This window comes from Pleurodeles waltl, chromosome 3_2 (genome assembly GCF_031143425.1).
Source record: "Pleurodeles waltl isolate 20211129_DDA chromosome 3_2, aPleWal1.hap1.20221129, whole genome shotgun sequence".
Lineage (NCBI taxonomy): Eukaryota > Metazoa > Chordata > Amphibia > Caudata > Salamandridae > Pleurodeles > Pleurodeles waltl.
The window spans coordinates 60,559,392-60,576,350 of NC_090441.1; positions in this window are offsets into that span (position 1 = coordinate 60,559,392).

Sequence of the window (16,959 nt, forward strand, 5' to 3'; positions counted from 1 at the left end):
CCGCCGTCAGGTTACCGTTCCGCGGTCGAAAGACCGCGGCGGTAATTCTGACTTTCCCGCTGGGCTGGCGGGCGGTCGCCTTCAGACCGCCAGCCAGCCCAGCGGGAAAGAGGCTTCCACGATGAAGCCGGCTCGGAATCGAGCCGGCGGAGTGGAAGCTGTGCGACGGGTGCAGTTGCACCCGTCGCGTATTTCACTGTCTGCGCAGCAGACAGTGAAATACATGTAGGGGCCCTCTTACGGGGGCCCCTGCAATGCCCATGCCAGTGGCATGGGCACTGCAGGGGCCCCCAGGGGCCCCGCGACCCCCCCTACCGCCATCCGGATCTCGGCGGTCCGACCGCCGGGATCTGGATGGCGGTAGGGGGGGTCGGAATCCCCGCGGCGGTGCAGCAAGCTGCGCCGCCGCGGAGGATTCAATGGGGCGGCGGTACACTGGCGGGACCCCGCCAGTGGTGCCGGTCCGACCGCGGCTTTACCGCCGCGGTCGGAATCCCCATTGGAGCACCGCCGGCCTGTCGGCGGTGCTCCCGCGGTCCTCCGCCCTGGCGGTCAAAGACCGCCAGGGTCAGAATGACCACCTATATCTCTAAATGTTATGTCTTCTAGGTTTGAAAAATACAACTTATGGAGGTTTGAAGTTAACCCACTCAGTTCTACAAATTATGATTGTTAAAAGGAAAATGATACTGTATTGCCAAACTGGGTGTATTGCCAAATTCAATGCTGCATCTCCATTCTTCTTGGAATGTCTGTCAATCGTGGGTGCCTGGTTGAACCTGTCTGGTAGGTAAGCTGGAGTCTTGAGCTTCCACCAAGTTTTGTTCGTGGAGGACTAGGAGAAGGCCTGAGTATTGACAAAAACAGTAACTTAATTATAGACTACAGAAGGACAAAAGGAAGCAAGGTAGGCTTCACAAGGAGCCAGGAGTGTACTAAGAAGACTCTGAGGCAGAGCAGGAACATAAAGAGGATTTTCACGCTCAAGCCAGCAACGCAGCAAAGACACACTCAGCAGCATTTCCCAAATCAACACACCTCTCTCCTTTCTACAGAGATCAGTGAGTACTAGGGCCAGATACTTCACCATCATCATGGTTTCTCTTTGAAGTTGTTAACTATCTCCTTCTAGTTCTTGAGGTAGTCTCACCCTGAGTTCTTCCATCTTCTTCCTCCTGAATCAGAGGAACTCTGTCCCAGTCCCAAACTAAGTGAGGTAGACCTGTGTAGTGTTGGAGTGTAGCTTTTATATTCAATATTAACATGAAAAGTCTGCAAAATAATGCATAATGAAGCTGCATAGAAAAAGTGATAGAAGAAAATTAATGTGCACGTTTGAAATGTGCCCACGGAGAGTGGCCACCAATGTATACGATGATTAATGAAAGTGACTAATAATGAATAAATAAGGTGCTCATGTATGATTTTGTGCTAACATTATGAATCTTGTATTAAGGTTTTGCTAAGTTAATCACTAGGCCTTAGTTAGCAAGGGTCTGGGCCTAGCTGCCTGGTCTCATATTAAATGTGTTTTTCTAACGTGCAATGTGCTGTCTTCCTGAAGGACATAAAGCTGTACTTTTTCAGAAGCTAGAGATGTGTGTGTCACTGTAGTAAATTCTTTCTCATGAGACCTGACTTGCTCAAGGAGACATACTTGCCGAATGCAACAGTGTAATTCGCAACAGGTACAAGGTCGTCTAAACTGGTAAAGACAATGGAACTACTGACTGGAGCGGCGAGTATAACTTTTCTTACCTGACATTCTACTCGTTGAAGACGTAAATCACAGGAGCCAATAAACTGCATGAGAACGGTCTTAAGTGAAAATTATAGTAAGGTGATCAACGAATTATTCGACAGAGATAACTATGCACCAAACATTGACCAATTGGAAATTAGAGACTTGTCTGGCAAATTCAATTTAACAACGTGTCACAAGAAGAAGCCAGCCATTACCTAGCATCTACGTGCCTTTTACTGAACCATTAGAGGCACACTCTGCTGTTACTCTGATATTCAGCTTTAAGACTTTGCTGTTTGATACTTTAAACCATCCTCACCTTTCCTGCCTTGCCCGATACTTTCTTCTCCTCCTTATGAGGGAAGAATTCCTTTTGCCCGACCTCGTTGAGACCTTGCTGTTCTATCCTGACTGATGGCGAATGGACTGCTGTCCTGAGGACGAAGACTGACCCTGTATGCTGACCCATTACGGAGGGTGACTATGTGGTAATGAAATTGTAATTGTCTGTTTGCCTTTCCTTTCTAGGTACCAACTGCTCTTTTGACAGAGGCCATAGTTAGATGTTTTCTAAATTTGTGTTACTAAATTGTTTTGCATGAAGCCCAACATGCGGATGCTAATTTGAGGTTAGTTGAGGAATTCCCTAAATCGGGTGCAAATAGACAAATGACTGAATCTTTCCTTTGTTGAATAATGTACTAATGATACTCTGCTAAAAGCTTGATACATGTTGACTTTGTGCTTTGTTCTGATGTTTATGATCTTTGCTTTGATAAAATCCTATTCGAGTTGCCATATTGTAGTTTTGTTGATGTGTTTATTGGTCCTGAGACTAATGAATTTGCTAGTAGGTTTGAACTAATAGGGAATAAATATACTAAATCTTACTAGATTTCTGTGGCTATTCATGGCCGAGAGGTCATGGTGCATTTGGTTCTGATTAAATGTCATTGATTAGTTGAATTGATTAGTTATTGCAAATATTGATTAGGTTATTGATTCCTATTATGGGATGCTCATGAGCTATCTCGTCTTGAGGAGTCTCCAATCAGGGTCAAAAGATTCATTGGCCTAAAACGAGTCCCTATGTACGTAAAATTATCAAGATTGGGACACGTTATCAGTAGTCAAGTGCACTACTCTTGAAGAACAAACAGAGAAACAGAACTTTGGTATTTTGTGCAGATTTGTGTTTGGTGACTAAAGTAACTGGTCTGGTCTGAGGAACCAGAAAAAAGGAGTGGACCATGCAGGTAAATTTCACTAAGTTTGAAAGACCAATCACTTTCAGTAAAAAACGATCACCCATCAGCCCCCAAAGATTGCAAATCATCAGAATCAAGTTTACAATTTTGTTGAACTCCCTCCATCACTGTCAGCCACCACATACATCATCAAAAATCACTCACAATCATTCAATATATCACCACTCATTGGTGCAATAGTTGATAGTTACCTCTTCCAATCCAAGCATGTAGCTAAACTCCTCCTAGCAACACTTTGGAATTTGGCATTGGCACTGGCAGTCTTTTAATCAGTGATCTTCTGGGGCAGCCCTTCTAGCAAAAAAAGGATGGGCAATGGCATGTGAGAGAGGCAGGCATCATCTCTAATGTCCTGAAGGGAATGTGAAGGCGTATTCACTGCACATGGGTCAAAGCCCAATCCTGCAATACAATATGTGACTAAAACTGGTGGGGCAGCATAAATCTGACACAAACATTATGTTCCACTAGCATTTTTTTTGCAAAGAAAGAAGTTCAATGAGAAATCATTAAAATGTTATATGGTTGCCCTGGCATACTCGGCCCGTGAAGTAGAGTTTGTCCTCAAACTCAGGTGGTTCACCAAGAAGTTGGTCAGCAAACACACTTGATTCTGACCAATCATACTCTTTCTCCTCCTGTGGTGTTTCGGGAACAGTGTAATCAGGTGGTATAAAGTGCTGGTTCATGTTGATCATGGTTAATCTCTTCACATTTTGAGGTGAGCGACTGGTCTTTTGCACTGTAACAACTACACCAGCTGCACTGAACACATGTTCAGCAGACACACTGGTTACAGGACAAGCCAGATACTTTATTGCCAACCTGCTGAACTCTGGTCATTGGTGGCTCTTCCCATACCAATACACCAATGGGCTTTGATCCACATACACCTCTTTTGGGTCAGCTAGATACTCCTGGAACATCTTCTGAAGTGTCAGTTGCTCAATCTCTTTTGCCTTTGTCTCTGGACTGGACTTAAGACCTGCCACTTGAAACCAAGCCAATGCAGAGGTTGGGTCAGATTCTTCTGATCCTGTGATGCTGTTGTTGCCGGTGATCTTGTTGCTGGTGTTGGGTACTGTGAGATGACCGCCAAATCTAACTGATAATGATGCAGGCCGCCCGTTGTCCAACCTGCCAGGTTTACTCATCTGTAATCCTCCTATGTGAATGCATACTGGTGTTTCCCACTTGACCTGGCTATAAAGTTCAATGAATAAATAAACTGGAAAAAGAGTGCCCTCTCTGGAAGTTGAAGGTGGCACCCCAAAACTGAGGAGTGGGACTCTAAATTCAAGCCATTCTTCTTCCAGTTCCCTGGCCTGCTCAACAATCTACTGCTTGTATTTTGAAACATCACCTTCAGAAAAGGGATTTAAAGAGGAAAGAGTTTTTTGTATTGCCGATCAAGTAGGGTGGAACAGATGTATTTTTGAATGAGATTATATAATTTTGCAGCCTTGAATTACAAGTCAAGCTATAGCTTAGGCTCTCAACCAAGGCATGCACTTCTGGGTTTTTTTTCACACCGCCGAGTGCAAACCTTTTAGACACCTTCTTCAGCTGGTCCTGTAGTAGATGCAACAATGGGATAGCTGGGCCCACTTGACTGTCCTTCTTGCTATTTTCCCCCATGAAAACCTCATAAGGGAGCAGCATTTGTGTCAGGTTTTTGACTAGGTCTCATTTGCCCGCGTCCATGGTCATAGCTTTCCCAATTGCACCACCTTCTCTTAAAATGACATAGTCATTGATCTGTCTGTACTGCTCAAACAGATGTTGCAAGATATAACTGGTTGAGTTCCAACTTGTTAGAACCTCCTGTATCAGGTACTCTGTTACCTTGCTGAATAATCTGCAACTGTTTCCAGGCTTTAAAAGAATGGCTGAAATGAGTGTAGATTTGTATACAGGTGGTTAGTATGTTGCTGACTGTCTTCTTTTTTTAGAAAGTCTTGCCCAATCAGGTTAATGCAGTGCACCAAACAAAGGACCCTGAAATAGCCACCGTCTGCCATGGGCTTGACTATGTTACTGCCATTGTCTGTGGCAACAAATCCGATTCAGAGATCTCTGGGTCAAAGCCATTCAGACACCTTGCTATTAAATTCCTCCAAGATGTTTGCAACCCTGTGTGGTTTCTCCATCGCGAACATGGCTACTGTTGCATGCCACCGAACCAAGACCTATAGATAGCTGTTGCTTTACCCCTACAAAAGAGATCCAGTGTGCAGTGATGCACATGTAATCCATCGCCTGACAAGTAGTCCACATGTCTGTCGTTAGGTGGATAGTGTGGACAACACTTTGCTGCAAAGCCTGTCCAACCAATTGCATCATGATGCAGCACTGGAACAAAACTCTGGCATAATAGGTCCGACTTGGAACCTTCCACTTTGGGCAGATGGCTGCCACAAACTCTAAGAATCCCACTTCTTTCACAAAAGAAAAAGGGAGGAGGTCCAGCAATAACATTTTTGCCAGCTTCCTATTGCACAAATGTGCCATTGGGTGGTTGCGCTCGTATGGCCTCTGCTGCCAAAACATGACCGTAATTGTAGCCTGGATTTTCTTCTTTTGTGGGGCCACTGACACTGGTGACATTTGAGATGTAGGTGGTGGTAAACTCAATGTGCATTGTGGTGCAGTCACCGTATGCTGTGGTGTCTCCTTCTGGTTCTGAGTTTTCCTGTGCCATTGTGAGGTTGCTGAGGTGGGTTATTCTGCTGCACTGCTGGGGACAGGGCTGCTTTGCGTGAGGATGTCACCCTCTTCTTTTTCACCTTCCACTGTGATTTGACCAGTTGAAGTTGATGCTATCCTGGCTCTTCTCACCGTCACCACTGCGACCACATTCAGCCATTTTTTAAGGTGCTCCTCCCACCAGATTGTGTGATTTTTTTCATATGGGTCTTCTGGCCTCTAGTACCGTAACGTGAACCAGGCTTCTCTCGACAAACACTTGTGTGGCAAATGAAGCATATCACAATGTTCTCCTCCTCTTTGCTAATTGTAAAAAAGTCCCAAACTGGGTAGGAGTACCTTCTTATTGAGCCAATTCTTGAATAAGAACTGGAGGTAGGTGGTTGTTTTGATTGCCTCTCTGCAGTGCATACTTCTACTGAGGTACGGGGTTCGTGCAGGTCTCTTCTGGGGCCTTACACATATAGGAGTTGGTCACGCCACCTGTTCCACATCCCTTGGAACAAGTTGGATAGTAATGTCGGACTCCTCTGATCCAGCTTCCACAATCAATGGCTTGTCGTCATCATCATCATCCCTTTCCATGATTCTAAGGCTTTCTGGAACTTTTCTTTTCCCTTGTTTCTCCTGGCATTTCTCGTCCACTCCATGTATCATCGTCATCAGAAGTGGCGCTTGGAGAAGGTGGTGGAGTAGTAACCTTACTTTTTCTTGTTGGAGATCTGGGAGCCATTGATTCTAAAAGAGGATGTTCTTGCTCGACCTCCTGTTCTGCTCCAACTTTGGGAAGATTTACTATTGCTGGCTGCGGCTTCTTTCCACTTTGCTTTGTTTCCTGAAACGTTTCCTGTTTCCTATTTCCTGAAACGATTGGGTACTACTTTGTGAAAGGGACAAGAAAATCTACTCCAGGTGCATTCACGTTTGTGAGCGGGACCGTTTTGGCAGCCATTGTGGCCAGTAGCAGTGCGAATAAATGCAAAGTCTTGTGCCCGCAGCCGGAAACAGTGAGATAGAACGCAAAGTCTCTCGCAGGCTCACTAGTGGTGCTTGCAAGAGAGTGTCAAAAACCCAATCTTGCATGCACAAACAAACTGTTCCATGCCAGATTGCGGAATTCGGGAACTCTGCGCTACTCTGCATTGCGCGAAATGCCTGAATTCTGCAAACTCCTCCGGCGGAGCGGATTTCTATTCCCGAGCCTAATTACAATGAATTATGCAAGCTACGCTCATCCCTAGTACATTACACCATTATGGCAGTGGATCTAAACATGGGGTCTGAGGACAGCTTGCTATCTGAAAGTCTACTTAGGAGGTTTGCAACTTTTTTGTAATTAAATAATGTTTAACCTATTTTTTTAGCAGATCAATAAAGCATATATGCATACAAAGCAAAATGTAAAATTAAACATTTGAAAAGCTCTGTAAATGTGAAACAATTTGAAATTTGATGCTAAAGATGTGGGGTCGGGTCTAATAGACTACTTTACAGTAGCAGAACCTGTGGTTCACCAAATTAGAGGGAGTACAATTGCAAAATGCCATTTAGATATTCACTAAGCCCATTTTGTGATACAGCATGTGCTTACCGAATAACAAATTGGGATTAGAAATGGATACTAAAATACAATGTGAAAGGGGCATGATTTTTTTTGGTGTTGTGACTTGTAAATTGCGAGTCAGAGCGACTCGCAGTTTGCGAGTCGCAAAACCGTATGTTGAACAGTGTCAATGACACTATTTGCTATTCGCAAGGGGGTCGCAAATGCCCTACCTCATGAATATTCATGAGGTAGGTCGCAATTTGTGACCCCCTTGGAAATGGCCACCCTCACAGAGATGGTGGCCTGCTAGAGACAGCAGACCACCATGTCTGTGACTGCTTTTAAATAAAGCAGTTTTTAAAAAAATGCAGCCCGTTTTCCTTAAAGGAAAACCAGATGCATTTCAAAAACAAAAAATGAAACGTTTTCGTTTCATTTTTTCAGAACAGGCCTGCTCTGAAAAATGTTTTTACTTTGACACTGATGCTAACTGCGCTTGTTTTGCGACCGCATTCGCGGTCACAAAAAAATCATACAAGGGACTGTGACTCCCAATTAGGAAGGGAACACCCCTTCCTAATTGCGACTCGCAATCCCTTTTTGCGATTCGGTAAATAGTTTACAGAATCGCAAAAATGGGTTTCAACATACCAAAGTGCATTTCGCACGTCGCAAACAGCCCGATTCGCTGTTTGTGATGTGCAAAATGCTATGCACATGTAGCCCTTGGTATCAGATGTATCAGTGATTTGCACCTGAAATTCTACTTGCAAACCATTAAAAAATTAAAGACACCTTCAAGGAAATAGTAACTCTTTCGGAAAAGTGAAAGGGTCCCCTGGCCGCCATGTCAGATTAGTGAATGGTAAAAAAAAGTCCACTAGACAACTGCTACACCTATTTTTCTTTTCAAATACAGCCCGGTTTCGGTTAAGGAAAATGGATGCATTAGAAAAAAACAATTACTTTATTTAAAGACGATCACATACCTGGTGGCCTGCTGATCCTAACAGACCACATTCCTGGTGATAGTCCCCAATTGGAGTGAGTCACAATTTGTTAACTACCTCATTAATTTTCATGAGATGGTTCAGATGGTGACTGGCTCTGAATGGGAAGTTTGTGAACTGATCTATTAATAAATAGTTCAGTTTGCAAAATCAGAACTTACTAAAAAAAATTCAGTACACAATTTATGACCGCTTTTTGGGAATTGATCCTTGCAACATCTAGCCCTAAAGTGGAACGTGTTGTATTTTATTATTCTTTCTTTCTCTTTGTTTTCCTTTTTCTTTTCCTTTCTCTGATGTCACCCTTTCCATCCACCCAGCTTAATACACTATTCTGGTTTGCTCTACCTTGAAACTCGAGGAATGAGAGGTAACAGAAGCAATGCTGTGATGAATCAGTATAATGTTATGTGCTCCTCTTGTCTTGATCATATGATCAGTAAACACTAAAGTGTCTGCACCTTTAAAGAGTGTCAAATTATAATAATGGTGACGAGGATGGGTGTCCAGGTATGGATTCCTTGATTGATTTCAAGGCAAGGGATTGCACCAGCGGTGCCTCCAGTGACAAGGTTAAGATTAGAGTTGTGCAAAATTAGTATAATATGCTTGCGCAAAATTTTGGCAAAAATATGCAAAATGCAATCCCGTTATTTTGTGCTATAGTTTAGCCAAGTTTTGATACTAGGTCACATTTTGCATTGATAAAACAATGCAAAAAAACAAAAGCACTATAAATAGCCAGTGACACTCTGTTGTTCCAGTGTGTTAGTGTAAAATTTGTACAGTAAATGGTGCTTTTCCTGAAAGTTTTTATTGCAAATACCTTGTATTATATGAAGTGGCTTGATAGCATAATTTTGGGAATTTTGCATAAAATGCACAATACAAAATGTCATGAAATTATGTGAATGACGCCTGCGTAATTTAAATTTCACTCAGGCAAAGTTAAGATCACCAACAGACATCCCCCCAATCCAGCTGAAGTATCAAACTGACCTTGGTGTAAACTGCCATTGGACATTATAGGGCTATTAGCAATTGCTCGGGTGGTGGTCCCTGGTTTCCAAGTGATTTATTGGTAGTCCACAAAAGCTAAAAAGTTAAGATCCATTGATCTTTAGAGTACTTCCTTTGGAATGCATAAGGGTCTATTTTACATCTGAAAAGTACACATAAATATCATACTGGTTGTCACATTTTATTATTTTTCTCCTTTATGCATTATAAATAGAGAGCAATCCTTTTCCGTCTTTTCTCCTGCAATGAGAAAGCTGAAAGGGAAGGCTTTAATACAGGGCCTCTGGAAATATGTGGTAGGGGACAACCGATTTATGCAGCAGTGTTGACTAAATTATGCAGCACAAAAAGCCAAATTATGCAGCGTAATCCAGTATGTTTTGTGATAGTATTACTTCATTATTTTGTCATTGTTACTCATGTTAACATTTTCGGTGAAAATATTTCACCTCATTAGTACCAGTATAACAACCAAATACAGCAATAAGCAGCTGAAAGGTTACTAGTCAACTTTTGTAAAAGTAAAAACGTGGCAACTTTTGATCTGTTTGCGCTAGAATTTTCTTTTTTTTTCATCTGCTAATTATGCAGCAGATGAACGATTATGTGGCATTGCGGCAAATCCATACTGAAGTGCAAAGCGCTTCGTGAATGTCTCTGTTTAAATCTTCTGGGTTTGTTATTACTTGTTTATTTTCTTCCAGCGTTAGGCAGCATTAGTATGCATGGTCCATTGCTTTAGGACTGCAGATCCTAACTTAGAGAGGAACGCCATAGCTAATAATGGGCTGTGGGCAGGACATGACAGCAGTGAAGGCAGGCTAGTGGATGTAGGCAGGGCATGGGCACTAATTTTTGTCAGACAGTTTCTTTTTATTTACTTGTGGCCGGATATTGTGAGTAGTGATGGAGGAAGCTATTCTAAAAATTTACGAAACAAATTAAATCTAGCTGGTTATTGTGGAAACAGGGTTGGATCCTTGTATCGTGCAAGAAAGGCTCTACCGCATACACGTATTAGATACCGGAATGCCTCCCATGGTCAGTGTTCTGTTCGGTTAACAATGAAATCAGGTTGGGTGTGATGTAGCACGTGAAAATTCTTCTTTCTATTTGCTTAAGTGTAGGATCATCAACAGAACAAGCATGTAATTGTTGAAAAAATAGCATTCTTCCAAAGGTTGGTCATAAAAAGTGATAAGGAATAGAGTACAGTGCCTCCACCAGTACTCATGATGTGGATTCAAAGAAATTACATGTTTTATAGACCACTTGATCTCGATTGCCCAGAGTACACACCAAATACAGTTGTACTCTTCCACTTTTGCAATTTAGACGCTTCATTGTGAGGTAACAGCCTGGTGGCTGCTGACTGTTCATTGTGAGGCAACAGTAGCCATTCATGATGGCATTGCAAGAAAAACTCATGGAGTTGGATCTCTGCAGCAGTGATAGCTCAGCAGTGGTGGTTCCCTTGGTGCTCTACAGAGGTATTTGCAACCTCCAGCCTAAATCATTACCCTATGATATCTTCTTGCATTGTCAGCCCCTAGATAGATTTGGCTATTATCACAGTGGTGACACACTCCGTCACTCCTCTGCAGTGATGGCAGAAGGTGATGAAACCTGCATCTGGTTGCCTGTTCACTTATTTCTGGTTCAATCTTGGTACAACTCACTTCATGAACTGCACAGAGGTGCCAGGGGGACCTTTTCACAGCACAGATCTTCTGGCCTGCTCTCTGGCATCATCAGCTTTCTTTGTGAGTCCACTTGCTGGACACACACAGTCTGTCCTCCTGGACTGTCTTTCCTACATGGTAAGGCTCACACCTTGTCTCAGCATGCAGGCCAGCATTTAGGTAGACCCTCAGTTCCTCCAGAAGAAAGTGTTGACATTTCCCTGCATCTTTGGGAGACTGGCTATCAGGTAGACTCCAGCCCTGGTTATACAGCAGCTCTTTGAATACTCAGTACAGAATTACCTTCTTTGCTCAGTAAAAACCTGGAACTGGGACCAATAGGGGTGGTTTGGATCCCACTTTTATACAAATTCTCCAAGCACGGGATGTGGATACACTGACTCAAGCTTCAGAACTGGCTTGGATGTGTTCTTTTTCAAGTGTGAGTTTCAGACAGCTCTCCATACAAATCCTGTCTGTCAGGTGAACCTTCTCACAGCAGGTATCACTATGGCTGGCTTCAAGTAGGAGCACTCACAACATGGGCACAATGAAGTGTGAATTTTCTGAACATGGCTGTCATCAGTCTTACTAAACCAGTAACCAGAAAATAGACAAAAGGTAACTCCTTGCCTAGAAACATCCTCACGTTGTACAACAGGAACTGAAATCCCACTGCTACTATCTGACATTGCTCAGGAAGAATTAATCTGCAGCCCCCTTGTTACTAAGTTCTTCCTGTCATGTCTACACATAGCCCTGTCTCCATCTTCCTCAACTCAGTGACTGAGTCTCCACCCTACAGTCACAGGAATGCAGGCAATAAACTTTTACTGTCAACATTCATCTTGAGCCATGCTAGTCACGAGAAATTAAAATGCACTGCCTTCAGTGTACACATACACACAAACAAAAAAACAAAAAAAGGTTTTGGACTTTTACAGACTGGTCTGTCGGCCACACTCTCACTAATGCAGATGAAGAACAGGGGGGGGGGGGGTGAAACTTGCTTAATTTGCTTTTGCATAACTATGAACATTTTCAGAAACATTATGCAAAATTGCATTTAATTATGCAAAATGCATCATTTAGCAAAATGTTTAGTGCAAAATGCATCTGCACATCAATTTTTGTCTCGAGGACGCATTCTGCACAAAGAAAAGCACAAAAAACACAATTGTGATGAACAACAGCTGCTAAAGTTCTTATTATTCATGTTGTTCCCATGCTCTCAAAATACCCAAAATCATGGCAAGTCTGGCATGTTATTAAAGTTTTGGGAGGGCCTAATAAAAAAGGAATGGTCTCACTAAAGACCCAGAAAGCACAGTGTTTTGTCATCATTTTATGTGCTACACCCAGGTCAGGGCAGTAGTCAACTGGCTACTATGAGGGCACGCTTGATGCACTCCTTCAGCTTACAGAACAAGTACTAGACTTTCCATTGTTAGGGACATGCCTAGGCTTCTGTCCCTGACAATGCAAGGCCTCTGTGCCCATTGTTGTTTAGTGTGACGCCAGGTGTGATCATAGTTTCACATACCTTCAGGCACTCATATCAGCAGTACATGTTAGTTTACCATGCAGGGGACATTTTTGTCCTAACGAATAAGTTATTTTCAATTATTATGTTTTTTAAATATCACCCTTGGAAAGATAAACAGGCATTGGCAAAGCCAATAGGTCTTGTCCATAAAACCTATTGGCTTTGCTAATACTTGTAACATTCTTCCAGATGGCTGTCGTGAAAGCGTTCACAGCCACAGTGCGATCTTTGAAGTGATTTTCTTTTACATTAAGAAATGCCATTCAAAGATGGTCACCATTGGGGCATGCACATTTGTGGTGGTCATCTTTGAATGTATTTTGTTACATTTGAAGAAACCTCATTCAAAGATGGCTGCTGCAGACATGCACATATCCACGACAACCGGTTTTGAATATGGGATAGTGTTTAACAAAGAAGGGGCATTGGTGTTGGAATGGGAATGTTTAATAAAAAGAGGGAGTAGTGGAGGTGTGGGAGCAGAGCGAGAAGGAGAATAAGTAGTCTATAATATGCACTTTAATACAAGTTCTGACCTCAACAGTGTAAGAATACATGGCATTTAAGTGACTTGGAGACAGAAATGCTCCTGGACTGTACACACACATTAATAGTGAGAAAAGCCATCGAATCAGGAACAGGGAACAGAGATACACAACAAATTCAGCCAATTATGAATAGACGGCTAAAACAAAGCCCGCTCTATGTGTTTTATTTTTCACACTAGGAGCCCCATTTACAAGGTCCGTGGTGCAGGATGGCACATCAAGTGCTTTGCTGCGCCATCCTGCGCCACTGAGAAAGGGCAGAAATGGACCATATCCTCAAGATACAGCGCATTTCTATCCTCTCCCCTTGCGCTGGTGCACAAATCGCATCCATGCGCCAACGCAAGGCACCCTTGCACCATGGTGCAAGTGTGCCTGTGTTGTGGGGATGATTGTTTTTGTGCGGGAAGGGACACCTTCCTGCACCAAAGCAATCACAAGAGGTGTTTTCCTCTTTACATAGGAAGAGGAAAACAGGGGAGAAATAAAGTTATTTCTCCCCGTTGCATCACTCTTACTCCATTCCTGTGGTAGCTTAGGAATCTGACTGATTCCCAGACTTGTAAATCTGGGAATGCGTGAGATTCCTCACGGTTCCATGGGTGTTGCGTTGGAACACCCCAAGCAAAATCCATGGAATGCCCCTCTCACGCAGTGTTACGCATGAAAGTGGTCCATGTTTACAAGGCCATGAAAAGCCATGCAAGGGGCTTTGCGTGGCCTTGTAAATATCGGCTGGAACACTGCGCCACCGGAGAGCATCAAAACCAAGCATTTGCAATGCAATGGGTCTCGCATTTGCTTGATTTAGAGCTATTGGTGCTGTAAATTCCTAAGTGGATCTGCAAGCAAAAACTCAACAGATGAAAGTTGAATGAGTGTGAAAGAAAATGTCAAGTTTGACAGTCAATCTTTCGCCAACCACACTAGCCAGTGCACATGGGGCACGTTCCTTTTTTAAAAGTGACCTGAATACATTATAGCATAGAGTTTACCTACAGTTATTTGCATTTTTTACCAATATGCACCAAGTGCTTACTGTTGGCATGATGCTAATGAATGCCAACACCAGAAGTGAAATGCACCAGAAATGGTTTGTTGCCCTTACTACAACGTTACAAGGTGCGGTCCATAACTGGCCTCTAAGTTTTGGGCACCTTTGGGATCTGTGGAGTGCCCTAAATATAGACAGTGCAGTTAAATCACAGAAGCTGTGGTTAGAGAATCACAGCTGCAAACCAGGTTCAGAATCCAAAAGCTACTCTGGTAGCTGCATGCACCAGTAGCTGTAAACAGACTTGGGGCCAGATTTAAAGAAAAGTGGTGCAGCACGGCGCTGCGCCAAAATTGGCAGTGCCGCACTCCATCACTTAGGAAATGCAGTGATGTGCTGTATTTAAGGGAATATGGCGCACCCCTGTGTTTCCCCCTGTGCTGACGCTAAATTTAGCTGCGAGTGCCAACGCAGGCATCCTTGCACCACCGTGCAAGGATGTCTGTGTTGAGGGGTGTGATTGTTTATGTGCGGTAAGGTGTCCCTTCCTGCACATAAACAATCACTAAAGGTGCTTTGGCACTTCTGTACATGCTGCACAAGGCGTCATTTTCAAATGATTGTTTATGTGCAGGAAGGATTGTTCCTGCACATAAACAATCATTTTTGGCATTCAGCTTTTTCTATTTTTCTATGCGTGTCGCAGAATGCAGCACGCATAGAAAAAACTAAAAACAAGGAGGAATAAAAGTATCCCTCCTTGTTGTGACCTGCTAACGGCACCTGCGGGTGGCGTAAGATCTTGGCACTGCCTCAGGTTTGCGAAATTGTATAAATCCGAGGCAGCGTCAAAATGAAACAAAACTTGATGCTCCTGTGGCGCTAGGGGCCTATAAATACAGCCCTTGGTCTGACACACGAGGGCATGTGTTCTGGTGGGTGGTGTCAGTTCCGCCTGTGCAGGGAGTTCCCTGTGCTCTGTAAGAAACATAATCCATGTCAAGCTATAACAAGCGTAACACACCAGCTTCTAAACAGGTGACCTTTTTTGGACTCAATGGCCACCAGTGTGGCATGATAATAGGTGCCAAGAATGACCTTCTCCTGAAAGAATGTCAGGGATCTGCAGATCCGGAAGAATGAGGATCTGTACACCTCCCTGCACCTCATATTCATACCCCTGCAAAATGGTTTATTGGTGATCTCACCACACAGATGCAGTTTTATGTGCCTGGAATCCTGATGTAAACTCCCTTGACAATAACGTGACAGCACTGTGCAGGGGTAGTGCATTTTGCTTGCCTGACGCATGATGCAGGCGTGGCAGACCAAGTCTGTAACTTGCAGACGTTTAGATTAAAACCATGTGCAATCAGAGTGCGTGCATGTGATCGTGCTTACATGTTGGGACTGAACAAAGCAGACAACATAAATAACAAACACAACATTATCTATACCACCGATGAAGTTTGCGCTGTTCTGAGCTGTTGGTGCTGTGAGAGCCAAGGCTTCCATGCAGCACAAAGGGGAGAGAGAACGGAAAAGATCAAAACTGTGTGTAATTAAAGTGCGTACATGTGATCGTGCTTCCATGTTGGGACTGAACAAAGCAAACAACATAAATAGTAAATACAAAATTATCTATACCGCCAATGGAGTTTGCGCTGTTCTGCGCTGTTGGCGCTGTGAGTGCCATGGCCGCCATGCAGCACGAAGCGGAGAGACAAAATAAAAAAATGGGTTCCCCACACTGAAGTATATTGGTAATCGTGCAATTATCCATGTATCAGGGTCAGTTTGCAAGGGGGTAACAAAACAGCCACAAGGCGGGACAAACATAAAGCATTTTCCAATGGCATCAAGAGATTTTTGAAAGGCATGAAAGGCAAGCCCACGAACGAGTGAAAGTGATGGGCATGGCAATACTTACAACAGGTCAAAGCGCTTGAGGGATCAACCTACAAATGACACTCCGGTGGCGCAGTGTGCCGTTAGGGCCTCGTAAATGAGGCCCTAGGTCTCCCACATTGGAGCTGAGTTTCCTACTTAATTGCATCAACAATGTGATTACCCCCATACCATTTAAACCACCCCATGCCCCCTTTCCTCATCACCAGAAGCAGAAGCTGATTAATTTTGTGCAATATTTCACTGAAGCATTCCAAGCAAATCATGCAAATAAATTGCACCTTCTAAAGCCAGCACAACTTGCCATTCCCATCCGAAAACTCATCTCTCTCAAGCAGGTTCGGCAATAACAGACACAATTCGACGTGTCTGGAGTTCGTCAGTGTGATGTGCTTGCGGATGCTTTAAAGGGTTCCCTGGTGGTGATTGTTTAGCAAAGGGCCAGCTCGTAGGGCGGTTCGAACAGTGTAGTCGCACTGGGCGCTGACCCGGAGTGAGGGCATTGACCTCAAGGGGGCAGTGAGTGTACCAATAACTTACTATTTGAAAGCACCTGCTTCAGAATTCCTTGTGCATCCTGCATTCAGGCAGCATTAAAAGATGTCATGATATCTCTTGTGATTAATGTTCCTGCTAGAGAGATCTGAATTGTGTCTAGCGCCAGTTTTGACTCACCATAAAGTAGCCCAGAGGGTTCATAAGCTTGCTGCAGAGAACAAATAAGTATTTTAAGAGGAGTGGAATAGTAAAACCAGCCTTTACAAGCGTTTTTAAACAAATTAAATGTATTTGAGAGAGGGTCTGTGGAGAGATTAGGGGCACTTTTGCTGGGTGGTACTGAGGGAATCCGAGAAGGAGGTCATACTGGGGAGACACCAAAAAAGACTGTCGCACTGGGTGCCAACAGTGCTAACGCCGGCCCAGAGCACATTTTCTCTGTGATTCGCCTTGCTATAACTATGGAATAATTTGCCACCAATGAAAGTG